General features: G+C 44.2%; 1 protein-coding gene across 2 annotated transcripts in view; it reads right to left on the bottom strand.

The window, feature by feature from the left end:
• eloa (elongin A) overlaps positions 1–26765 on the bottom strand; it is a 78170-nt gene that overhangs the window by 43970 nt on the left and 7435 nt on the right. The gene's annotated exons all lie outside the window — the stretch shown is intronic.

Raw genomic sequence — 26765 nt, 5'->3', positions numbered from 1 at the left:
GATTTTAAACTGAGGGCCAATCAGCCTGCTCAGGTGGACGCAAAAGATCCCATGGCACTATTCAAAGGAGTTTTCCCCCCCCCAGTGTCCTGTACAATATTTATCGGACGTGTTTATTTGCAACAGCAAAATGCTCTGATTGGTCCCCTTGGAGGATAAGACACACCCAGCAGTTTCTCTGGAATATGTAATTAGAACCGCCCTGCCTACATAATCAGTAACTTTGCAAAGTGTAATTTGAGCCATTCTGACTGCCGACTCCAGACAGAATAGAGCTCACTTGGAACAGACAGGGCTTACTCTCACAGGTTAAGACCTTCTCCTACCCCCCCCGCGCAAACAATTCCTGCCCCCATCACCTAAGTGGCTGATCTCCCCCTCCCCCCCTGACTTCCCCAAGTTTTTGGCCTTTCTTCTCTACCCCCCCCACCTCACTCCCCAAGTCTTTGGGTGGGGGGGGGGCACCCAGAGATCAAATGCCTGACCTCCTCCCTCCTCCCACGGCCCCCCCCCCCCAAAAGGTTCCTGACCTGCACCCCTGCGCAGGATCCTCCACACGGATTCATAACCTTCTCCAAACGAGATCCTGACCTTACCCTCCCTCCCCACCCACCATAGATGGGGCATTGTGTGTGTGGGTCACTGATTATTCACTTCATACCCAATAAGCCTGTTAACGATGACAGTCTTGTGATTTCCAGATTTCGTCCATTCCAATGATGTCACTTGTCACACATGCACCGAGCTTTCCGAGAAATCAACCAGGTGTAGGGGTGGGAGACGGGGAATGTGGTGTGGGTGTAAATGTGGTGTGGGTGTAAAGGGGCTGGGGTTGAAAGAACGTGATCAGTCATCCCTGAATTCCCTCTCTCCCCTCGGACCTCAAGTCTCTCACTCTTGCCTCCGCCCCCCCCCCCCCTTTATATCTTTCCCTACCCCTCCTTTCCCTCCCTCCCCCACTCCCTTCCCTTATATCTTTCCCTCCCCACCCCCTCCCTTTATACCCCCCTTCCCCTCCCTTAGCTCCCCATTTACTCTCTCTCTAATCTCGCTTTGCCCCCTCTGCCCCCTCCCACCTCAGATTTCTTTTCTCTTTCAGAAGGCTGCGAAAATGTTAGTGTAAATAATCACAGCGATATTTTAGGCCAAAGTCCTGGAGAGAACTCTAAAGCCCAAGAGGCAGCTCCAGCAGCGATGGTTCGGCCGCACTTCCCGCTTCCTCGAATATTGCAGTGCACATACGCAAAAGACAGGGGTGGGGGTGGGTGGGGCAGAGTCCATGCGCAGAAGGACACAAAAAAATTGTTGCAAATAGTCACTCCGATATTTAGCCCTCAAATCATATCTGAACATTATCACATTGCTGTTTGTGCGATCTTGCTATGCGCACATTGGCTGCCACATTTCCTACATTACAACAGTGACTCGACTTCATTAGCTGTGAAGCGCTTTGGGATGTCCTGAGGTTATGAAAGGCGCTATATAAATGCAAGTTCTTTCTTTCTATTTACAGCACTCTTGATACAAACATGTCTTGCCAGTGTAAGCCATGCTGAATAGCACTTATTCTCATGTTGACGTTTTCCAAATGGGGTAGAATGATAATGCTGTGATATGGAGCACAGACACAAGTGGTAGGAGCAGGCTGGATCATCCACTTAACTAAGTTATCAACTTCAGCCATGCTGGTGTGGGGAAGCACTGAATGAAGAATGGAAAATGGAATGGAGACAGAGTCACCACCAGGCCATCTTCCCTCATCCATCCACTAGATTAAGAACTGCATGGAGGGCAGGTAACATCCTTACCCAGTGGGATGCTAGGCCTGTTGAGACTTTAAATTGAAAGAAGGGAAATCACCTCTCAGGGGATACTTTCATCCCCAGAAGAGTTTAGAAGTGCTGTAATGTAAACGTGTAGATGGGCTCATCCAATGGGCCAGATTGAGGTAGAAATAGTGGGGAGGCAATCTGCGCTCACCGGACAGCAACTTCCGACAGGCGCACATGCAGAGTTAAATGCAGAAATCGCAAAGTTGCTGTACGAGGTGCCCTGTTCCTCCAAAAGCTGAGCGAAAACTGTATCTCACTGAGATTCACCATTCGAATACATTGAACGGCGTGAAGTTGCCATACTTCAGTGACAGCCATGGCTCACTCGGTAACACACATCAGAACACAAGAACATAAGAAATAGGAGCAGGAGTAGGCCATACGGCCCCTCGAGCCTGCTCCACCATTTAAGATCATGGCTGATCTGATCATGGACTCACTTCCCTGCCCGCTCCCCATAACCCTTTATTCCCTTATCTCTCAAAAATATGCCTATCTCCGCCTTAAATATATTCAATGACCTAGCCTCCACAGCTCTCTGGGGCAGAGAATAACACAGATTTACAACTCTCAGCAAAGAAATTCCATCTCATTTCACTTTTAAATGGGCGGCCCTTTATTCTGAGATTATGCCCCCTAGTTTTAGTTTCACCTATGAGTGGAAATATCCTCTCTGCATCCACCTTGTCGAGCCCCCTCATTATCTTATATGTTTCGATAAGATCACGGTTTATTCTTCTGAACTCCAATGAGTATAGGTCCAACCTGTCTTCATAAGTCAACCTCCTCATCTCCAGAATCAACTTCTCTGAACAGCCTCCAATGCAAGTATATCCTTCTTTAAGAACATAACATAAGAATTAGGAACAGGAGTAGGCCATCTAGCCCCTCGAGCCTGCTCCGCCATTCAACCAGATCATGGCTGATATGGCCGTGGACTCAGCTCCACTTACCCGCCCGCTCCCCGTAACCCTTAATTCCCTTATTGGTTAAAAATCTATCTATCTGTGACTTGAATACATTCAATGAGCTAGCCTCAACTGCTTCCTTGGGCAGAGAATTCCACAGATTTACAACCCTCTGGGAGAAGAAATTCCTTCTCAACTCGGTTTTAAATTGACACCCCCGTATTTTGAGGCTGTGCTCCCTAGTTCTAGTCTCCTCGACCAGTGGAAACAACCTCTCTGTCTCTATCTTGTCTATCCCTTTCATTATTTTAAATGTTTCTATAAGATCACCCCTCATCCTTCTGAACTCCAACGAGTAAAGACCCAATCTACTCAATCTATCATAAGGTAACCCCCTCATCTCCGGAATCAGCCTAGTAAATCGTCTCTGTACCTCCTCCAAAGCCAGTATATCCTTCCTTAAGTAAGGTGACCAAAACTGCACGCAGTACTTCAGGTGCGGTCTTACCAATACCCTATACAGTTGCAGCAGGACCTCCCTGCTTTTGTACTCCATCCCTCTCGCAATGAAGGCCAACATTCCATTCACCTTCCTGATTACCTGCTGCACCTGCAAACTAACTTTTTGGGATTCATGCACAAGGAGCCGGCGCCTCACAACTTGAGCCGCCTCGGGGAAATCCCCTCCGTGCCTTTCAGTTCCGCGCGGAGGGGTTTCCTGTACGGGCTGCTCCTGCACACTCTCAACTTTGCCATCCTCGCCTGTCGTCCGGACACATCATGGCGTACCATCCTGCCATCCGGAGGAGGCAGGGGTCCCCGATGGAGGGCACTCTACGCAGGGGTCCTCCCACTATTCATCGGGGACTTGGCCTGGAGGGTGGTGCACGGAGCAGTGCCGTGCAATAAATTTTTAAGCCGGTTCACGGACTCCCAGGCCGCCTGCATTTTCTGCAGTCTGGAGGAGTCCGTGTTCCATGTTTTTATTGAGTGCACGAGGTTGCAGTCCCTGTTCCACTATTTGAAGGGGCTGCTCCTGAAATTCTGGCTGCACTTCAGTCCCACTCTCCTGATCTTTGGGCACCCTGTGCGGAGGGGAGCGGGTAGGTCCGAAGGCCTCCTCGTAGGACTGCTCCTGGGCACGGCCAAGGGTGCCATCAGCCGGTCCAGGCAGCGGGCGGTCGAGGGGGTCGTTCAACCTGACTGCCTGCCTCTCTTCCGCTCTTACATCCGGTCCAGGGTGTCCTTGGAGATGGAGCACGCGGTGTCCACCGGTACGCTCGCGGCCTTCCGCGAGAGGTGGGCACCGGAGGGACTGGTGTGCATCATCACGCCCGGCAACCAAATTTTAATTTGATTTTACGTTTTAAAGTTTAATTTGTTTTAATTGCCGGTGCTTTTAGTGTCCCCCTCCCCTTTTATAGGGGGCACTTGGAAAAATGTGATTTTAGCGCCCCAAAAAAAAAGAAAAACACAAAAAAAAAGGGCCTTGTAAATGTCTGCTGTGTCATCCAGGGCGGGTGGCACGGTTTAATGTTTGTGTTTTTTTTCAGGTAAACTCAAAGAGTTTCATGCACAAGGACCCCCAGGTCCCTCTGCACCGCAGCATGTTGTAATTTCTCCCCATTCAAATAATATTCCCTTTTACTGTTTCCCTCCCCCCCCCCCCCCCCCCCAAGGTGGATGACCTCACACTTTCCGTCATTGTATTCCATCTGCCAAACCTTAGCCCATTCGCTTAACCCATCTAAATATCTTTGCAGCCTCTCTGTGTCCTCTACACAACCCGCTTTCCCACTAATCTTTGTGTCATCTGCAAATTTTGTTACACTACACACTGTCCTCTCTTCCAGGTCATCTATGTATATTGTGAACAGTTGTGGTCCCAGCACCGATCCCTGTGGCACACCACTAACCACCGATTTCCAACTCGAAAAGGACCCATTTATCCCGACTCTCTGCTTTCTGTGAGCCAGCCAATTCTCTATCCACGGAGACCAAAACTGTACGCCGTACTCTAGGTGTGGCCTCACCAATACCCTGTACAGTTGTAGCAGGACTTCTCTGCTTTTTACTCTATCCCCCTTGCAATAAAGGCCAACATTCCATTTGCCTTCCTGATTACTTGCTGCACCTGCATACTAATGTTTTGTGTTTCATGCACAAGGACCCCCAGATTCCTCTGTACTGCAGCACTTTGCAATTATTCTCCATTCAAAATTATAATTTGCTTTTCTATTTTTTTCTGCCAAAGTGGATTGTCCCACATTATGGCCCCAAATTTCCCCAGCTGCTTAGAGCGGCGTATCACGATGTGGTGCGCCGACTTCCTGGAGGAGAGAGAGCGGCAAAAATCTACCTCGGAATTTGGCCGCTCCCTCGTCGTCCGCATCCATCGGCGTCGCACAGCAGAGTGGGGGGGGGGGGTGGGGTGGAAGAGGTGGAGCTTCAGCCGCGCTTGCTCAGCATCGCCTGTCAGGGGGGGTGGGGGCTTGGGCGCTCCAGTCTGCGTGCATGTGCAGTGTAACAGTAAGCTTGGCAATCGGCCAATTAAAGGGAGAGTATCCTCAGAATAAGTGGATATGGAGCATATATAAAGGTGAGGTCTGAATATCGATGTGTGTGTGGCTGAGGGAGTGGAAAGGAGTGCTGGATAGGCGTAAGAGAGGTGTAAGTGTGATCTTTGAATATTAGCTGCGTTGAAGTCCAATAGACGAATGTCGCATGAGCATTTAAGAAGAACCAAGAATTTCCTCCATGAGGAAGTGGAGCAATTAATAACGGTTATTGAGGAGAAATGGCTGGAGCTGGATATAAGCAAGAGTGGTCCGTCAAATGTCTCCCCTAAGGAAATGAGGAAAAGGTGGAACCTCGTTGCCAAAGAATTCTCCGTAGGGTCAACACTGAAGATCTGGAAACCAGTGCAAGAAGAAATGGCAGGACATTGGTCAAGTAGTGAGTGTAAGTAATATCTTCATCTTTAAATTGAATTGCAGTGGAAAATGTGAGCATCTGTATGTGTCCGACCCATCAGAAGCGCACCACGTCTGACAATTTATATCTTCATCTTTGCAGAAGAAATTGGCCCACAAGAAGAGGGAGAGAACTAGAACAGGAGGAGGGCCGCCAAATCTGCACCAACTGACACCCCTGGAACAGAGGGTTGCTGCCTTGCACCAGCAGAAAAAGAATAAGCTCTGCACAAGCTGGACCCACACGCGTGGGGGAGGGCGAGTCATTAAAATACATAGTGGCCCTTCAAATCAACCTGCTGACTGGCCTGCTACGCGTGAGACTACTCATGCCACCCATGCTGCCCTCTCCTGTGCTGCTAAACATTTGACTGTTGTGTTGTCTTTTGCAGAAGACAATGACACTTCTAAAGATCCTGAGCATCCAGATGTGCGTGCTCCAGACCAAGGCGGGTGGGGGAGCACTGGTCCATGGAAATGTGTGCACAGGAAAATGCTGACCACAATATCGATCATGACATATATATAAGAATTAGGAACAGGAGTAGGGAGTAGGCCATCTAGCCCCTCGAGCCTGCTCCGCCACTCAACAAGATCATGGCTGATCTGGCCGTGGACTCAGCTCCACTTACCCGCCCGCTCCCCATAACCCTTAATTCTCTTATTGGTTACAAATCTATCTGTGATTTGAATACATTCAATGAGCTAGCCTCAACTGCTTCCCTGGGCAGAGAATTCCACAGATTCACAACCCTCGGAGAAGAAATTCCTTCTCAATTCGGTTTTAAATTGGCTCCCCCGTATTTTGAGGCTGTGCCCCCTAGTTCTAGTCTCCCCGACCAGTGGAAACAACCTCTCTGCCTCTATCTTGTCTATCCCTTTCATGATTTTAAATGTTTCTATAAGATCACCCCTCATCCTTCTGAACTCCAACGAGTAAAGACCCAGTCTACTCAATCTATCATCATAAGGTAACCCCCTCATCTCCGGAATCAGCCTAGTGGATCGTTTCTGTACCCCCTCCAAAGCTAGTATATCCTTTTCCTTATGTAACGTGACCAAAACTGCACGCAGTACTCAAGGTGCGGCCTCACCAATACTCTGTACAGTTGCAGCAGGACCTCCCTGCTTTTGTACCCCATCCCTCTCGCAATGAAGGCCAACATTCCATTCGCCTTCCTGATTACCTGCAAACTAACTTTTTGGGATTCATGCACAAGGACCCCCAGATCCCTCGGCACCGCAGCATGTTGTAATTTCTCCCCATTCAAATAATATTCCCTTTTACTGTTTTTGTTTCCCCAAGGTGGATGACCTCACATTTTCCGACATTGTATTCCATCTGTCCTGCCAAACCTTAGCCCATTTGCTTAACCTATCTATATCTCTTTGCAGCCTCTGTGTCCTTTACACAATCCGCTTTCCCACTAATCTTTGTGTCATCTGCAAATTTTGTTACACTACACTCTGTCCCCTCTTCCAGCTCATCTATGTATATTGTGAACAGTTGTGGTCCCAGCACCGATCCCTGTGGCACACCACTAACCACCGATTTCCAACCCGAAAAGGACCCATTTATCCCGACCCTCTGCTTTCTGTTAGCCAGCCAATTCTCTATCCATGCTAATACATTTCCTCTGACTCCGCGTACCTTTATCTTCTGCAGTAACCTTTTGTGTGGCACCTTATCGAATGCCTTTTGGAAATCTAAATACACCACATCCATCGGTACACCTCTATCCACCATGCTCGTTACATCCTCAAAGAATTCCAGTAAATTAGTTAAACATGACTTCCCCTTCATGAATCCATGTTGCACCTGCTTAATTTCACTATTCCTATCAAGATGTCCTGCTATTTCTTCCTTAATGATAGCTTCAAGCATTTTCCCCACTACAGATGTTAAACTAACCGGCCTATAGTTACCTGCCTTTTGTCTGCCCCCTTTTTTTTTTTAAAAACATAGGCGTTACATTAGCTGCTTTGCAATCCGCTGGTACCTCCCCAGAGTCCAGAGAATTTTGGTAGATTATAACGAATGCATCTGCTATAACTTCCGCCATCTCTTAATACCCTGGGATGCATTTCATCAGGACCAGGGGACTTGTCTGCCTTGAGATCCATTAGCCTGTCCAGCACTACCCCCCCGAGTGATAGTGATTGTCTCAAGGTCCTCCCTTCCTACATTCCCGTGACCAGCAATTTTTGGCATGGTTTTTGTGTCTTCCACTGTGAAGACCGAAGCAAAATAATTGTTTAAGGTCTCAGCCATTTCCACATTTCCCATTATTAAATCCCCCTTATCTTCTAAAAGGGACCAACATTTACTTTAGTCACTCTTTTCCGTTTTATATAAAATCGGTAAAAGTTTTTACTATCTGTTTTTATGTTTTGCGCAAGTTTACTTTCGTAATCTATCTTTCCTTTCTTTATTGCTTTCTTAGTCATTCTTTGCTGTCGTTTAAAATTTTCCCAATCTTCTCGTTTCCCAATAACCTTGGCCACCTTATTCGCATTGGTTTTTAATTTGATATTCTCCTTTATTTCCTTGGTTATCCACGGCTGGTTATCTCTTCTCTTACCACCCTTCTTTTTCACTGGAATATATTTTTGTTGAGCACTATGAAAGAGCTCCTTAAAAGTCCTCCACTATCCCTCAATTGTACCACCGTTTACTCTGTGCTTCCAGTCTACTTTAGCCAACTCTGCCCTCATCCCACTGTAGTCCCCCTTGTTTAAGCATAGTACGCTCGTTTGAGACACTACTTCCTCGCCCTCAATCTGTATTACAAATTCAACCATACTGCGATCACTCATTCCGAGAGGATCTTTTACTAAAAGATTGTTTATTATTCCTGTCTCATTACACAGGACCAGATCTAAGATAGCTTGCTCCTTTGTAGGTTCTGTAACATACTGTTCTAAGAAACAATCCCGTATGCATTCTATGAATTCCTTCTCAAGGCTACCCCGTGCAATTTGATTTGACCAATCGATATGTAGGTTAAAATCCCCCATGATTACTGCAGTTCCTTTTTCACATGCCTCCATTATTCCCTTGATTATTGTCCGCCCCACCGTGAAGTTATTATTTGGGGGCCTATAAACTATGCCCACCAGTGACTTTTTCCTCTTACTATCTCTAATCTCCATCCACAATGATTCAACATTTTGTTCATTAGAGCCAATATCGTCTCTCACAACTGCCCTGGTATCATCCTTTATTAACAGAGCTGCCCCACCTCCTTTCCCTTCTTGTCTATCTTTCCGAATTGTCAGATACTCCTGTATGTTTAATTGCCAGCCTTGGCCACTCTGCAACCACATTTCTGTAATGGCCACCATATCATACCCATTTGTAATGATTTGTGCCGTCAACTCATTTACTTTGTTTCGAATGCTGCGTGCGTTTAGGTAAAGTGTTTTAATACTAGTTTTTAAACCATGATTTTTAGTTTTTACCCCTCCTGCAGCCCCTTTATATTCAAACATATTGTCCCTTCCGATCACCTTGTGGTTTACACTTACCCCAGTGCTACTCTGTTGCCTCCTGCCTTTTGCATCCTTTCTTGGAGTTCTGTTCATCTGAGCTCTCACCCACTTTAACTAGCTCAGAGCCCTCTCCTGGGTTCCCAGCCCCGTGCCAAGCTAGTTTAAAGCCCTCCCAACCGCACTATCAAAACCACCCGCGAGAACATTGGTCCCGTCTCTGTTGAGGTGTAACCTGTCCAACTTGTACAGGTCCCACCTACCCCAGAAACGGTCCCAATTGTTCAGGAAACTAAAGCCCTCCCTCCTACACCAATGCCCCAGCCACGTATTTATCTGACTAGCCTTACTATTTCTACCCTCACTAGTACGTGGCACTGGCAGTAATCCCAAGATTACCACCTTTGAGGTCCTGGCTTTCAATCTTACAGGGCATCACACTGCCAGAACCCTCCATTAGCTCCTCGGCAACCTTCTATGGGTTCACACCTTCCGAGGTCGCGGGTCCGAGTAGTGATCGGGAAATTCATCTTGGGACACCCAGTGCCCCACCATCCCAGCCTGTGCCTCGCACTGGAGGGGTGCCACTAGGTCGACCCACATCAAGGGGAAGGAGAAGCCGACCAGTCTCTCCTGAGAGGCAGCCCTCAGCAGAAGTAAATCAGGTTTTTTCATTGGGTGAGGAGACCAATGCCCTCACAAGATCACTTGTGGCGGCCGTCACTGGGCTGCGTGATGAGGTCGCCACACTATCGGGTGAAATCTCTGCACTAAGACGGGAACTGAGGGTGGGCATTTCAGAGGGTGTGCAGACGATAGCAGATGTCATGCGGAAGCTGGCTTCTGCAATAAGGGCACAAAGGCCGGAGACTCAAATTTCACTCCCCCTTCTTCACTCCATGCACCAGCCACCGGTCAGACCCAAGCCGGGCCCCCAACCCCCACCACCATCATCACCGACCCTATAAGGAAGGGCACTTTCCCCAAGATGTGGGTGAGGGATGGGTGCAGACTTTCTTTCCTGCTGTGGCTGTTGTTATTTGTATCTTTGAAGTGCACTGTAAAATTCACAATAAAAGATATTTTGCATCTAAACTGAATCATCCTCCTTTAGGATCGCGCAACATTTAGGGTCAACTGTAAAAAGTTAAAATCCCTCACCCCTACAGTCATGCATGCCTGCCGCCCCTAGCCCTGGCGGGAGGGCTAGTGGTGTGGTCTGCAGTCGGCAAGGTAGGACTGCTCTATTTTCTGTAGCTGATTTATCTTTCATTTATTTGTGGTGATGTTGTGCAGCTGTTGTGCTGAAGATGTTGTAAAGTTGTGCTGATGTTGTGAAGGTCTTTAGAGCTTTGGAATCCTCTAACTCACCTCCCCCCTCCCCACCCCCTTCTTAAATGTAGGTAAGGTTTATCTGTGCCTACAAAAGTGGCCACATACACTGGCCTAAGTTAGTTTGGAGTAACTTTCAGCTGGCCAAATTTGCTTCTATTGCCAAAATAGGTGCAAGTGGCTGGTCACGCCCCCTTTTGGAGAAAAAAAACAAACAAAACCTAACTGACTTACACTGGAGCAAGTTAAATGGGAAAAAGTGAGATTTTTAAGTTACTCCAAAAAAAGCTACTTGCTCCAAAAAAAGCAGAGCCACTCTTGGGCAATTTGAGCCCAAAACTCCATCTGCCAAGTTTTTGCCCACTCACTTAGCCTGTCTATATCCCTTTCTAGATTTCTTGTTTCCTCCTCACAATTTGTTTTCCCACCCACCTTTGTATCATCAGCAAACTTGGCTACATTACACTTAGTCCCTTCATCCAAGTCATTAATACAGATTGTAAATAGTTGAGGCCCAAGCACTAATCCCTGCGGCACTCCACTAGTTAGTTTGCCAGCCGGAAAATGACCCATTTATCCCGACTCTGTTTTCTGTTAGTTAGCCAATCCTCTAACCATGCTAATATATTACCCCCAACTCCGTGAACTTTTATCTTGTGCAGTAGCCCTTTATGTGGCACCTTATCGAATGCCTTCTGGAAATCCAAATACACCACAACCACCGGTTCCCCCTTACCACCCTGTTCGTTATATCCTCAAAGAACTCCAGCAAATTTGTCAAACATGATTTCCCTTTCATAAAACCATGCTGTCTCTGCTGGATTGAATTATGCTTTTCCAAAATGTCCTGCTACTGCTACAGATGTTAGGCTAACTGGTCTATATGTTCCTGCTTTCTGTCTGCCTCCTTTTTTAAATAGGGACGTTACATTTCCAATCCCCATCCGCCTCGGAGTCAGAAGATTGTGGATTCAAGCCCCACAGGGACTTGAGCACAAAAAAAAAATTTAGGCTGACACTCCAACGCAGTGCTGAAGGAGTGCTACACTGTCGAATGTGCCGCCTTTCGGATGAGAAGTTAAATTGAGGCCTTGTGTGCCCTCAAGTGAACGTAAAAGATTCCATGGCACAGGGGAGTTATCCCCAGTGTCTTGGCCAATATTTATCCCTCAATGAGCATAACAAAAAAACATGATCTGGTCATTATCACATTGCTGTTTGTGGGAGCTTTCTTGTGCGCAAATTGGCTGTCACATTTCCCACATTATAACAGTGACTACACTCCAAAAGTACGTCATTGGCTGTAAAGCACTTTGAGACATCCGGTGGTCGTGAAAGGTGCTATATAAATCCAAGTCTTTCTTTCTTTACTTATAAACTAAATGCACCGTAAAAAGTTAGCGTGCAAGTACCCGTTTAACGGCATGGTAAGTCTTAATTACTGCCAAACAACCTCTTTGGTATGAACATTAACAAGTGCGCAGTCTCATAGTTTTAATTATTGTTGGAAATGTAAAAAAATTAACATTTAAATAAAATGTTTATCTTACTTTTTCTTTCCATCTTTTATTTTCTCTTTCTTAATCCAATCTTTTGTTCCCTCTTTATTTCACCTTCTATACCTGTGGCTCAGTGGGTAACACACTCGCCTCCTGACTCAGAAGTTGTGGGTTCAAATCCACTCCAGGGACTTGAGTACATAAACACTGCAATGCAGTACTGAGGGAGCGCTGCACTGTCGGAGGTGCCGTTTTCTGGATGAGACATTAAACCGAGGCCCCCTCTGCTCTCAGGTGGAGGTAAAAGATCCTGTGGCACTATTTCGAAAAAGAGCAGGGAAGTTATCCCCGGTGTCCTGGCCAATATTTATCCCTCAAATCAACATCACAAACAGATAATCTGGTCATTATCACATTGCTATTTGTGGGAGCTTGCTGTGCGCAAATTGGCTGTCGTGTTTCCCACATTACTTTAGTGACTACACTTCAAAAGTACTTCATTGGCTGTATAAAGCGCTTTGAGACAGCCGATAGTCATGAAAGGCGCTATATAAATGCACGTCTTTCTTTCGGATTTGATATTCTAACGGACTCTTTCTAGTTCAGACTTTGCGCTGCTCATTAACGACTCTTCAATCTGATTAGTTAAGGAGCTATACGGTTATTTGCCCTGTTCACACAAGTCTCAAGATACCCTGTAGAGGTTGATACATTTTTGGTTCTCTAATTCACAATAAGTTCCAGTGCAAAATCCCATAGGAAGTCTATGGACAGGGGAAGACATTAGGTAAGCAGGGAGCAGAAGGCAGTTGAGATTGGGTTCAAAGACAGCATGTATAGTCAGGAAGAAGGAGGTCAGGGTGGAAATGATGCGGAGAGGCACAAGAGGTGGCCTAGAGAAAGAGAGAATTCAAGCAGTAGGTAAAGTGTGGCTTAAAAACTCCAAAAAACTAAAGAATGGGATGAGAGCCTATGGGTCTGAGGCAGGAAAGCAGCAAGCACCAGAGAGGTTGGGGAGCAGGCCTATGATCGAGGAACAGAGTTAACAGTATAAGGGAGAAGCAGCAACAGGTACTTGATAGTATTTTTTTTAAAGCTACCTGTGTGTTAATGAGTAAATGAAAAAGTTAGGTGCAGAACAAAAGGGAAATAAATTTAAGTGAAAAAGAAAGCATGGTAATTTTAATAGGCATTACAATGTTACTCATTAATATAACCAAACATTCCAGCTGGCATTACCAAGTGTTACAAGTCATGACCAAATTGTAACAACAGGAAGCAATAGTGTGACAACAGGAAGGAGCGGGACCAGCGGGGACTTAGCGGCGAGAGGGGCGGGACCAGCGGTGAGAGAAGCGAGATCAGTCGCGCTATAAAGAGCCTTCAAACAGAAAAATCAAGGAGTGATGTCATAGGGCAGCAGGTTAGTGTTTGGTTGGTGAGTACTGCAGTTTTGTTTTTTTAAGTCTCTAAGCTAGCTAAGAAACTGTAAATTGCTACAACGTTACTTTATTAAAATGAGTCACAAACAAGATAAACCAATTAAATAATAAAACTAAAATATTTGATTACAAAAAATTAACTAAACAAGTAAATAAAAAGAGCTTTGCTAGTCATGGCAGGGCAGGTGGTGTGCCATAACTGCAGCATGAGAATGTTTGTGGAGACCAGCGAGATCCCGAGCAACCACATCTGCAGCTCGAGGATAATCGGCTCAGAGTTCTTGAGCTGGAGTACGAGGTGCAGACGTTGCAGGGCATCAAGGAGGGGAGAGTTACCTGGACACCTTGTTCCAGGAGGCAGCCACACCCCTTAGGTTAAGTAGTACTTTAGAGTTCGGCAATGGTCAGGGACAGGAAGGTGTGACTGCGAGTCAGGAAGGTATGGGGACCCAGGATATAATGATGGAGGAGCATCAGCCCTTAATCTTGCTGTCTGTATGGATAGAACAAGGACTGCAGGGAGGATGAGTAAACTGACCATGGCACCATGGTACAGGAGGCCATTCAAGTGGGGGGATTAAAAAGGAATGTGGTAGTGGTAGGCGACAGATAGTCAGGCGGAAAGATACTGTTCTCTGTCGCCGTGACAGGGAGTTCCGGAGGTTGTGTTGCCAGGGTTAAGGATATCTCCTCGCGGCCAGAGAAAAACTTGGAGTGGGAGGGGGAGGATCCAGTTGTCGTGGTCCACGTAGGAACCAACGACAGAGGTAGATCTAGGAATGAGGTTCTGCTGAAGGAATCGGAGGAGCTAGCATTCAAATTAAAAAGTAGAACCCCAAAAAAGAAAATAATCTCTGGATTGTTCCCTGAGCCACTTGCCAATTGGCATAGGGATAAACAGATTAAAGATTTAAATGCTTGGCTCAAAGAGTGGTGAGAGGAAGGGGCTTCAGTTCATGGGACACTAGCACCAGTACTGGGGAAAGAGGGAGCTATTCCGTTGGGACGGGCTCCACTTAAACCGCGCTGGGACTAGTGTCCTGGCAAACCGAATAACTAGGGCAGTAGACAGGGCTTTAAACTAATGAAGGGGTGGTGGAAGGATTCAAGAAAAAGTACATTTAAAAGCAGCAAGAGAAATGTCAAGGCTCTAAAGCAGAATAGAATTTGGGGTAAAAAGAAGCAGATTGGATCAGGAAGGGACAGTGGGTAACAAAGCTAATAAAGCATCAGCGAAAAGTAGAAATAAGTCAAAGCTAAAGGCACTATATCTGAATGCATAAAGAATTCGCAACAAAATAGATTAATTAATAGTACAGATAGAAATTAATAGGTTTGATCTAATAGCCATTACGGAGATCTGGTTGCAAAGTGGCCAAGATTGGGAACTAAATATTCCAAGATGCTTAACCTTTAGAAGAGATAGCTACATTGGAAAAGGAGCCGCCCTGATAATAAAGGATGGTATAAAGACAGGAGAGAGAAAGGATCTTAGCTCTGAGAATCAAGAAGAAGTAGAATCAGTTTGGCTGGAGCTAAGAAACAGCAAGGGACAGAAAACAATTGGTGAGACTTGTTTATAAGCCCCCAGTCGGTGAAATGTAGGGCAGAATATAAATCAGGAAATTAGAGGCGCATGCAACACAGGCAATGCAGTAATGTAGACTTTAATCTACATATAGACTGGGCAAACCAAACTAGCAGTGATAATGTTAAGGACGAATTCATGGAATGTATACAAGATAGTTTTCTAGATCAATATGTTGAGGAACCAACAAGAGAACAGGCTATTTTAGATCTAATATTGTGCAATGAGAAAAGTTAATTAATAGCCTTGTAGTAAAGGGGCCAGTAGGGAAGCGTGACCATAATGTTTGAAAGTAATTTAGTTAAATCCGAAACTAGGGTCTAAAATCTAAACAAAGCAAACTACATAGGTATAAAGTGCGAGTTAGCCAAGGTAAATTGTGAAACTACATTAAATGGTATGATGGTAGATGAGCAATAGCTAGCATTTAAAGAATTAAAACATAATTTACAACAAATATACATTTCATTAAAGGCACAAAAACCCCACAGGAAAAGTGGTCCAACTGTGACTAACAAAAAGAGTGACAAGCCTGAGATTTGGGAGGATTTTAGAATTCAGCAAAGGAGGACCAAGAAATTGATTAAGAAAGGGAAAATAGAATGAGTGATCTAGCGAGAGTCATAAAAACAGACGGCAAAAGCTTCTATAGATATGTAAACAAGAAAAGATTAGTGAAAGTCAATGTGGGCCCTTACAGGATGAGACAGAAGAAATGATAATGGGGAATAAGGAAATGGCAGAGAAATTAAACAAATACTTTGCGTCTGTCTTCACGGAAGAAGACAAAAAACTTCCCGGAAATAGTGGACAACCAAGGGTCGAGCGAGAATGAGGAACTGACATAAATTATTAGTAAAAAAATAGTACTGGAGAAATTGAAGGGACTGAAAGTCGATAAATCCCCTGGACCCGACAACCTAAGGTTTTGAAAGAGGTGGCTAGAGAGAGATAGTGGATGCATTGGTTGTCATCTCCCAAAATTCCATGGATTCTAGAACGGTTCCCACGGATTGTAAAGTAGCAAATGTAACCCCACTTTTTAAGAAAGGAGGGAGAGAGAAAACAGCCAACTACAGACCAGTTAGCCTGACATCAGTAGTAAGGAAAATGCCAGAATCTATTATTAAGGACGTGGTAACAGGGCACTTAGAAAATAATAGGATTGGGCAGAGTCAACACAGATTTATAAAAGGGAAATCATCTTTGACAAATCTGGTTGTAACTGGCAGAATAGATAGAGAAACCAGTGGATGTGGTGTATTTGGATTTTCAGAAGTCATTCGATAAGGTGCCATACAAAAGGTTATGAAACAACATTAGGGCTCATGGGATTGGGGGTAATATACTAGCATGGATTGAGGATTTGTTAATGGAGATTGGTTAATGGACAGAAAACAGAGAGTAGGAATAAATGGGTCATTTTCGGGTTGGCAGGCTGTAACTAGTGGGGTACCGCAAGGATCAGTGCTTGGGCCTCAGCTATTCACAATCTCTATTGATGACTTGAATGAAGGGACCAAATGTAATATATCCAAGTTTGCTGATGATACAAAGCTAGGTGGGAATGTAAGTTGTGAGGAGGATGCAAAGAGGCTTCAAAGGGATTATAAACAGGCTAAGTGAGTGGGCAAGAATATGGCAAATGGAATATAATGTGGAGAAATGTGAAGTTATCCACTTTGGTAGGAAAAATAGAAAAACAGATTATTTTATTTATTTATTTATTTTAAATGGTGAGAGATTGGGAAATGTTGGTGTTCAGAGGGACCAGAGTGTCCTTGTACAGGAATCATTGAAGGTTAACATGCAGGTACAGCAAGCAATTAAGAAAGCGATTGGTATTTTGGCCTTTATTACAAGAGGATTTGAGTACGAGTAAAGACTGCAATTATATAGGGCCCTGGTGAGACCACACCTGGAGTATTGTGTACAGTCTTGGTCTCCTTACCTAAGGAAGGATATACTTGCCATGGAGGGAGTGCAACAAAGGATCACCAGACTGATTCCTGGGATGGGGGGGATTGTCCTATGAGGAGAGATTGAGTAGACTAGGTCCATATTCTCTAGAGTTTAGAAGAATGTGATGTGATCTCATTGAAACAAACACAATTCTTACAGGGCTTGACAGGGTAGATGCAGGGAGGATATTTCCCCTGGCTGGGGAGTCTAGATCCAGGGGTCACAGTCTCAGAATAAAGGGTCGGCCATTTAGGACTGAGATGAGGAGAAATTTCTTCACGCAGAGGGCAGTGAATCTTTAGAATTCTCTAACCAAGAGGGCTGTAGAGGCTCAGTCATTGAGTATATTCAAGACGGAGAACGGTAGTGCAGGAAAGTGGAGTTGAGGTAGAAGATCAGCCATGATCTTATTAAATGGTGCAGCAGGCTTAAGGGGCCAAATGGTCTACTTGTGCTATTTCCTATGTTATTATGCCATCATGAAATAATTAGAAAAACTCCTCTCCCCAGCAGCCCTGCAGTGCTGACTCATGCTGGGATATAGCTCCACAGATGCCAGCTTATGTGTTGCGCACAGTTCAATGAGCATCAACTATTCCCTTGAACCATGCACAAATGGTCATTCTTGGGGAGAGAAACTCGGCAAGGAATATCAGGTCATTTGACCACAAGGAACATTCTGTCCTCACCAGATATCCATAGAGCAGCACTTTTTAAGCAGTAATCGGTGTGCTGCTGATGGGACATCTGGATGTATCAAAACAGTAATCTTGGCCGACTTTCTCTCCTTAGCCCAGCAGCACTAAAATGAATAGAACTATCCCTCGCAGGATATTCTCAGTCTGTACTGCTCTGTTTCACACTGGACAGTGTATTTACTCTCAAAGTGATAGAGGGATTCTCACTGATTTCTAAATTAAACTGTTGCATTTTGTACCAAGAGAAAATTGTCATTGCTCACCTCGGAGGAGCCCTTCTACAGAGAATTAAAAACAAAGAAGAAAAAAAAGACTTGCATTTATAAAAAACCTTTCATAACCTCATGTCCTAAAGCACTTTACAACCAATAAAGTTGTTTTGAAGTGTAGTCACTGTTGTAATGTAGGAAACACAGCCAATAGGCACACAGTAAGGTCCCACGAATAGCAATGAGCAGATAATCTGCTTTTTAGTGATGGGGTTGAAGGGATAAATGTTGGCCACAACTCCCCTGCTCTTCTTCGAATAGTGTTATGGTATCGTTTACCTCCCTCAGTACTGCATGTCAGCCTGGATTACGTGCTCAAGTATCTTGAGTGGGACTTGAAACCACAACCTTCAGACTCAAGAGGCGAGAGTGCTGCCGCTGAGCCAAGGCCGACAATCATAAATAAAAGGTTTTGACCTGTCCAGGCAGGTTGGTCAAGTCCAAACTCTTCCCCAGCTGTTTGTGTCTTGCTGCAGGTTAGACAACATGCTGCCACAAGGAGATTGTGTAGAAAGTACAGTCGGACAGAAGCACAGTTGCTCTGGTACCATATATGGCAAGCTGCCGATGTTCCTGCAGAGAACTTTGGAATGGCTGAACTTGCACTGACGTCAACCTCCATCTATGGGAATGCCACTCAGTAGCTGCTGATGCCAGCTATAAACGGCCACTCTGACATGGTGCAGTTGCCCAAATGGCAAAAATAGCATCCACCTGACACTCTGATCATCTGAAGGGTGACACAATTCACCTATCCCCCTCTCCCCAATACGGTCATTTAAAAAAATAGGAAGTTTCAACAAAAAACAGATGAGTCAATTAGCACATTACATTTCAGTACCGATACATCCAGACGTCCCAACAGCAGCACACAGATTACTGAACTGAACACATGCCGAATTCCAAACATTAGCAAATCTTGCTACAGGATTCAAATGTACAAAAATCACTTCCTACTCATTTCCCTCACTAAATGGTTGCAGCATCAAATACAGTGAATAAATAGAACAGTGAATTGTTATTTATTTTAAAATCCATAACTATACAACAAATGCTGCATGGTCTATGCCAACATTTAAATATTCTTTCAGGACCCAATAACAATTTGCATTTATATAGCATGTTTAAAATGTAGAAAGACATCTCAGTGCTTATGTCAAGGAACAGTTATGCCTCAAGGTTCAAGATCATGTTGAACCTAGAAATATTGAAAATGGTAATAATCATAAATCCAAGTGTGTATTCTATACATTTACGGTATAAGTATAAACTTTTGTTCATATGACATTGCTGTTGATACTTTTAACATGTTGATACTTGTAACATGATGTTAATATTTTGCAGCTGCCTTGGTTGTACATAGACCTGTTCACTATTCTCCATATAGCTCTGATCAAACAATATATCCCAGAGAATTCTTCTTGAATACCACCGTCAATTCACTGCCCAATTTCAGTCAAAAAGGAATACGATTTTATTTATTTGAATTCTCCTCACCAAATCTTCAACTAAATTTTCAATCACCATACAACATCCTGCCAGGCACACAGACAGACACAGTTAATCCCATCTTGTGGGAGAGGTCTCTGCTCAACACCAGCCACTGACAGGTCAGTCTGGATCCAGAACATCAGGTGAAGAACGTCAAGGGCACAAATCCTCTCCATGGCACAGCATACAAGTGGGCTGAGCTATTTTAATTGTACAATTCAAACTTTAAACACAAATTCGCAACTTCTTCCACTTTTTGTAACAAAAAAAAATGGTGGTATGACATTGCTTTATTTCAAATTAACTTAAATAAGCTGCAAAGTTACAAACTTATTTTGTAAAATGCAAAGTATATTTCTCAAAATAGTGATGCACCTATTTTAAAAGTCTGTAGGAGAATCATTCAAATGGAATATTTGTCCTGTTAGAGGTGTATCACTTGTGTGCAAGTTTCAAAATGGTAGTAACTCGGCTCTAAAATGGATTCCAGCAATTGATGGGAAACTGAAAAGCCTATTCAATGACACTTCGATTCACAGCTAGAGGATACACTTTGGTCTTTGGAATCCGCTACTTGCATCCTTCCGTGATGGAGCAGACAGAAAATGTAATTTGCAATCGTCACGCTTGTGAAACCTTTGTTGTTGCTGTTCCTGGTGCAAGTATCCGTATGCCAAATGTGGTGCTGCACCTTTAGGTGACCAAACGAGAGAAAGGATTTGTTGTTCATCAGTAGCTCCACGTCAGGAACAAACCATTCTCTTGGGGTGATGGGACCCACAGTCTATTTCACAATTCACATACTAATCCTGCACCCACAGGCTGGGGAGAGGACACTGACATTTTGCAGCAGAGAAGAATGGATCCAGGTTTATGGACCATTCCTCATGATTAATAGTTCAGTAAATGTGGAGTGAACTATGAAATAAGTGTTCTCCTTTATCGAGGCAATGCCATAATAAATATACTGTACGGGCAGGAAAGTGGGTTGTTAGTCAGGATGTCTGACTACAACAAGCCATTAGCCACATTGGTTACAAAGGTGTTAAGACAGTTAACAGTTTGATAGCATGATATCTTCTGCATGCATTTCAAAGGGGAAATACCCTTACAAAATATAATAATCTTCATTGCTTTTCCGTTTCTGATCATCTTGCCATTGCAAGCCGAGGGGGGATAGAGCAATGTTTATGTACCACAGACTGTGCTGACAGAACTACTGACTCAGTCATCACAATGGATAATATAAACTAGTGACTGCTGTAAAGTACCTTGCCTCATTTTGTTATGTCAATCTCAACCATAACTGTGCCTGTACAGTGCGTTTATATGCTATTTTCCATCATCTGAATTCACAGAAAATGAATCTATTGAGCAGCCTGCGTGTTCTCTAATAAATAATTTACCACATTAAGGGTTCACTGTCAGACCTGCGTCACATTAAGTCAGCGTGAGAGAATAAAAGACACAGGCTTCAGCTTGTAATTGAGGTGGTCTACTTATGGAAATTGTTATCAAGCCAGTCACATGGGGGAAAAAAAAAAAGGGGGGACATTGGGAAAAGCCTGATCCGTTATACCAGAAGTAGATTTCCCAGCCATGCTGCGGTAGAAAGATTTTTTAGAATCTCCAATAAAATATACATTCCTGGCACAGTTCATCAAGGGCCGAGTTACTCTCCTGTGCTGTTGAGAGGCAGCAGGATAAATTTACAGATTTACTGCAAATTGTTTCGGTAACACATGGCTTCATATCACTTTTCACTGACTATTTAAGAAAGCTTTAGATATTCAAAGAATAGTGTACCAGTTGAAACCAGTTTCCTAATACTAAATCAAAGCACATCTTTATCCCATTTCCAAGTACTTGCATTCTAGTCAAGGGATTATTAATATAGATGACCAGCCACAAGCATGTTAGTAGTTTGTGATCATTCACGTTCAGTCTACACAGTAAATCATGAACAGAATGGTCCTCGCTGTGGGAAATTTGCTTCTGTACATAGGTGTGCAAGCTCCAAAGGTTGCCCACAGCAAGATTTGGACAGCAACACCATAAAAGAAATTCACCTCTAACGTCACAAACCATTCATCAATAGGGCTTGGAGAGCAGACAGGAAGTGTGCACAAAAATGACAGGAGAGCACCAAAAGGCAGCAATCAAAACAGCACCAGGTCAATGCACACATCATGTCACAGCCAGAGATGGCAGCTCCCTTATTGAGCTCCCTCCCACTCCCGCACCCAAGCTGCAGGAGGGAGATAGAGGCAATGGCAAATGTGCAGCAGAGAATACTCGGATGTTCCCAGGATCAAGGGTCACAGTCATGGAGAAACTTGAGAATTAGAACTTTTCTCACGAGAACTGAAAAGGTTAAGGGGTGACCTGATAAAGGCTACGAAGGGTTATGATAAGATAAAAAAAAAGAGATAGATTGTTTCCACTTGTCAGTAAGAACAGTAAGCGAGTACAAATTTAAGATAACCACAAAAAGAATTGAAGGTGAAAAGAAAATATTTACACAGAAATGTGCAATTTTCCACCGCAAACCATTGTTGAAGCAGATTAGCAGTGGATCAGACCCACAGTCGAATAGCCTGCTGACACTCAATGCCGGAGTGCAAACATGGAGAATGATCACTTGAGCACATGTGTCAATGCCTTCAGATTGTTTGGGGGGGGGGGGGGGGGCGGGGGGAAATGAACAAAAAACATATGACTGCAAAACTGTTAAAACAGTAAGAACATGGGGTTGGTTAAAGTTTTGAGAACGTAAAATGAACTTAATTATTAACAAGAGATTAACTATTGACAGCATTGGATATCCTAGTAACTGCAGTACAGCACCATAATGGGTAACTCAAGTTCAGAACCCAGTAACAACCAACATTTACATTCCGGATTCCCCAGGAAACAAACCTGCTGGACTCAGCCCGAGTGTTTGGAGATGTTCCAATGATCCCTCCTGGGCTGACTAATGAACAGCGCTCACAAAACCTGTGGAGATACACACCCTCTCCGCAGAGCATGGAAATGCGATTACAACTTGTTTTTAAACAAGGAGTGAACAGTTTAAGGATTGGAAAGGAGAAATTTGTCAAAAAGAAAACAAAGCAGTCTCCAACTTGGCAACCTCTGGCATCAGTAAACAAACACACCCAAGTCCATGAAAAAGAAATTTGGTTCATAACTGCTGTTCCCTTTACACCAAATATCTGACCACAGCTGGATTGTAATACGATGAACCTACCCACGAGGAAACTAATGCAAGAAAATACCAGCGGGCAATTCCATTCAGATTGCCCTTGATCATAATCTGTCACTGTACCTGAGACCTGCCAAGTCAAGAGTAAGCTTATAAAATAATACATTACAATTTTTTTTAAAAATTGAATAACCAGCCTCTGGGAGAACAAGTAAAGGCAAATAAGGTAGACGCCTAATGCAAGATAGGCAGAGACTACCTAAACTCATTTCGCACAGGGCTCTTACAGCAAGCATAGAAGATTTCCATCCCATCAGTCTGGATGAAGTCAAAATTAGATCACAAACGTGAGGGATACAATGCTTCTACCAACCACTATCCTCCCCGCCCGCCCCACCAAAAGCAGAAGTTTTCTATTGCTACATTGTGCAGGCTTACAGTTCCTGAAATTTCAACAGCAGCTCCTCATAGTCTTACTATATAAGACTTTGAATGTAAAACACTTAATCATGCTACCAAGTTGATTAAAAAAATTGACCATGTGCAAGCAATTAAAACATTTTCAAAATACTATTAAGCTCTAAAGGACTACAAACAAATCAGTTACAGGTTGGAGCAGATGAGACAGCTATTGAGAATACAATTCTATCCCTTGCTGAACAAACAGGAATTCTGTACAGTCAGATAAACATTGTGCCTAGTGCTTTAAGAATGAAAGATAAAACACAGCTAAGGCCTGCTTATTATACATGACCTGTATTCTAAAATGTACCTGCCTGCTCCGCAGAGTGTTAGATTTACTTCCCTCCCTAGGTGATACATTTCACTAAAGCAGGATTGTGTAGATGGGGAAAGGTGAGAGAAAAGGGGAGGGGAGAAAGGGAGCGAAGAAGGTTCACAGTCTTGTTATCCAGTCAGCTTGACAGGGTTTGTAAAGAAGCCTCAGCATGAATCGTCTCACCCTTTTGGCTGAAGCAAGCTCCCCCAGGCATCAACTAGCCCCAAGCTCCCCAGGCATCAACTAACCCCTGGTGAAAGATGGAGATGGAAGGATGAAATTAAATATTTTACAATTTGGAAACATCAAAAATTCATGAAATCCTTGAGTGCACAGCATGCAACACAAAAAAGAGCACAGTTACTTCAACATAAATGAGTTGTATTTGATATCAAGTGATAATTCACTGATGATTCAGTCTATATCTGGACCGATGAGTATCGGTGATATCTCAGCTTACACAGAGATGCAACTAATATTAATAAGTTTTAAAACCAAAGCCTTTAGAAATAGGAAAAATAGTGCTGCCCAGAAAAATACACACTCAGAATTACAATCTTAAAATCTTACTTCTGAATCAATTTTTCCTTGTCCTTTAGCGCGCACCATTTGAGCGGAGAATGAAAATTAACTGTTCAAAGCCTGATCATCATTCATGAACTCTCAGTGGGAAAGAAAAACATAGAAACATAGAATATAGGTGCAGGAGTAGGCCATTCGGCCCTTCGAGCCTGCACCACCATTCAATAAGATCATGGCTGATCATTCCCTTAGTACCCCTTTCCTGCTTTCTCTCCATACCCCTTGATCCCCTTAACTGTAAGGGCCATATCTAACTCCCTCTTGAATATATCCAATGAACTGGCATCAACAACTCTCTACGGCAGGGAATTCCACAGGTTAACAACTCTCTGAGTGAAGAAGTTTCTCTTCATCTCAGTCCTAAATGACTTACCCCTTATCCTAAGACCGTGTCCCCTGGTTCTGGACTTCCCCAACATCGGGAGCATTCTACCTGCATCTAACCCGTCCCGTAAGAATCTTATATGTTTCTATGAGATCCCCTCTCATCCTTCTAAACTCCAATGTATAAAGGCCCAGTTGATCCAGTCTCTCCTCATATGTCAGTCCAGCCATCCCTGGAATCAGTCTGGTGAACCTTCGCTGCACTCCCTCAATAGCAAGAACATCCTTCCTCAGATTAGGAGACCAAAACTGAACACTATATTCCAGGCGAGGCCTCACCAAGGCCCTGTACAACTAAAGTAAACTTCCCTGCTCCTATACTCAAATCCCCTAGCTATGAAGACCAACATACCATTTGCCTTCTTCACCGCCTGCTGTACCTGTATGCCAACTTTCAATGACAGATGAACCACCCTTTTCCTAATCTTCCGCCATTCAGATAATATTCTGCCTTCGTGTTTTTTCCCCCAAAGTGGATAACCTCACATTTAAATTGACATTATACTGCATCTGCCATGCATTTGCCCATTCACCTAAACTGTCCAAGTCACCCTGCAGCCTCCTGGCATCCCCCTCACAGCTCACACCACCACCCAGTTTAGTGTCATCTGCAAACTTGGAGAAATTACACTCAATTCCTTCATCCAAATCATTGATGTATATTGTAAAGAGCTGGGGTCCCAGCATCGAGTCCTGCGGCACTCCACTAGTCACTGCCTGCCATTTTGAAAAGGACCCATTTACCCCGACTCTCTGCTTCCTGTCTGCCAAGGACAGACGTGCATTGATATAGCGCTGGTCACAACCTCAGCATGACCCAAAGCACTTTACAGTCAGTAAGTGTAGTCACTGTTGTAATGTTGGAAATGGAATACAAGTAACTATCATAATCAAGCCCTGGAAAATAGGAATTAATGCAATGGACATTCTCGACGAGCCGTGCAGGAAGAGGGTCATAAAATGGATACTTATTGGTCACGTCAGGTAGGACAGTAAGCTTACCATAATGAAGACCTCAAATTGATTCCAAAACAAATCATGATCTAACACATACACTTATGTTGTAATTTTTAAAAAGGAAGATTTTTGTTTACAATAATGAGAAAGTGAAAACCAGGTTATATTTCCTGGCTCCAGTTGCCAGTAACTTCTCTCCACTAAAGGGGGTCAGACACCCACACCACCACAAAAACAGGAAACACAGGATGTCATTGATGGTGGCTCGATTGACAGAATAGATCCCGTTTTCAAAGTATTTCTAGCACACAGCAAAAGGACACCCTCAAAGCCTCCCTGATAAAGTGCAACATCCCCACTGACACCTGGGAGACCCTGGCCCACGACCGCCCTAAGTGGAGGAAGTGCATCTGAGAGGGCGCGGAGCACCTCGTGTCTCAACACCGAGAGCATGCAGAAATCAAGCACAGGCAGCGGAAAAAGCGTGCGGCAAACCTGTCCCACCCACCCCTTCCCTCAACGACTATCTGTCCCACCTGTGACAGAGTCTGTGGCTCTCGTATTGGACTGTTCAGCCACCAAAGAACTCACTTCACACTTCAGGAGTGGAAGCAAGTCGTCCTCGATTCCAAGGGACTGCCTATGATGATGATGAGCACACAGCAAACAAAAAAATAATTTTTTTTTTTTTAAAAAAACAGCTACACAAAATTGTCAATAAAAATATGCAGTCCTTTTCACAGCAGTACACCTGATGCCATTCATCATAGGCAGTCCCTCGAACGAGGATGACTTGCTTCCACACGAAAGGAGGGAGAGAGAAAACAGGGAATTATAGACCGGTCAGCCTGACATCGGTAGTGGGTAAAATGATGGAATCAATTATTAAGGATGTCATAGCAGTGCATTTGGAAAGAGGTGACATGATAGGTCCAAGTCAGCATGGATTTGTGAAAGGGAAATCATGCTTGACAAATCTTCTGGAATTTTTTGAGGATGTTTCCAGTAGAGTGGACAAGGGAGAACCAGTTGATGTGGTATATTTGGACTTTCAGAAGGCTTCCGACAAGGTCCCACACAAGAGATTGATGTGCAAAGTTAGAGCACATGGGATTGGGGGTAGTGTGCTGACATGGATTGAGAACTGGTTGTCAGACAGGAAGCAAAGAGTAGGAGTAAATGGGTACTTTTCAGAATGGCAGGCAGTGACTAGTGGGGTACCGCAAGGTTCTGTGCTGGGGCCCCAGCTGTTTACACTGTACATTAATGATTTAGACGAGGGGATTAAATGTAGTATCTCCAGATTTGCGGATGACACTAAGTTGGGTGGAAGTGTGAGCTGCGAGGAGGATGCTGTGAGGCTGCAGAGCGACTTGG

Source organism: Pristiophorus japonicus, chromosome 14, assembly GCF_044704955.1.
Source record: "Pristiophorus japonicus isolate sPriJap1 chromosome 14, sPriJap1.hap1, whole genome shotgun sequence".
NCBI lineage: Eukaryota > Metazoa > Chordata > Chondrichthyes > Pristiophoridae > Pristiophorus > Pristiophorus japonicus.
This window is presented reverse-complemented; position numbering and strand designations above follow the sequence as displayed.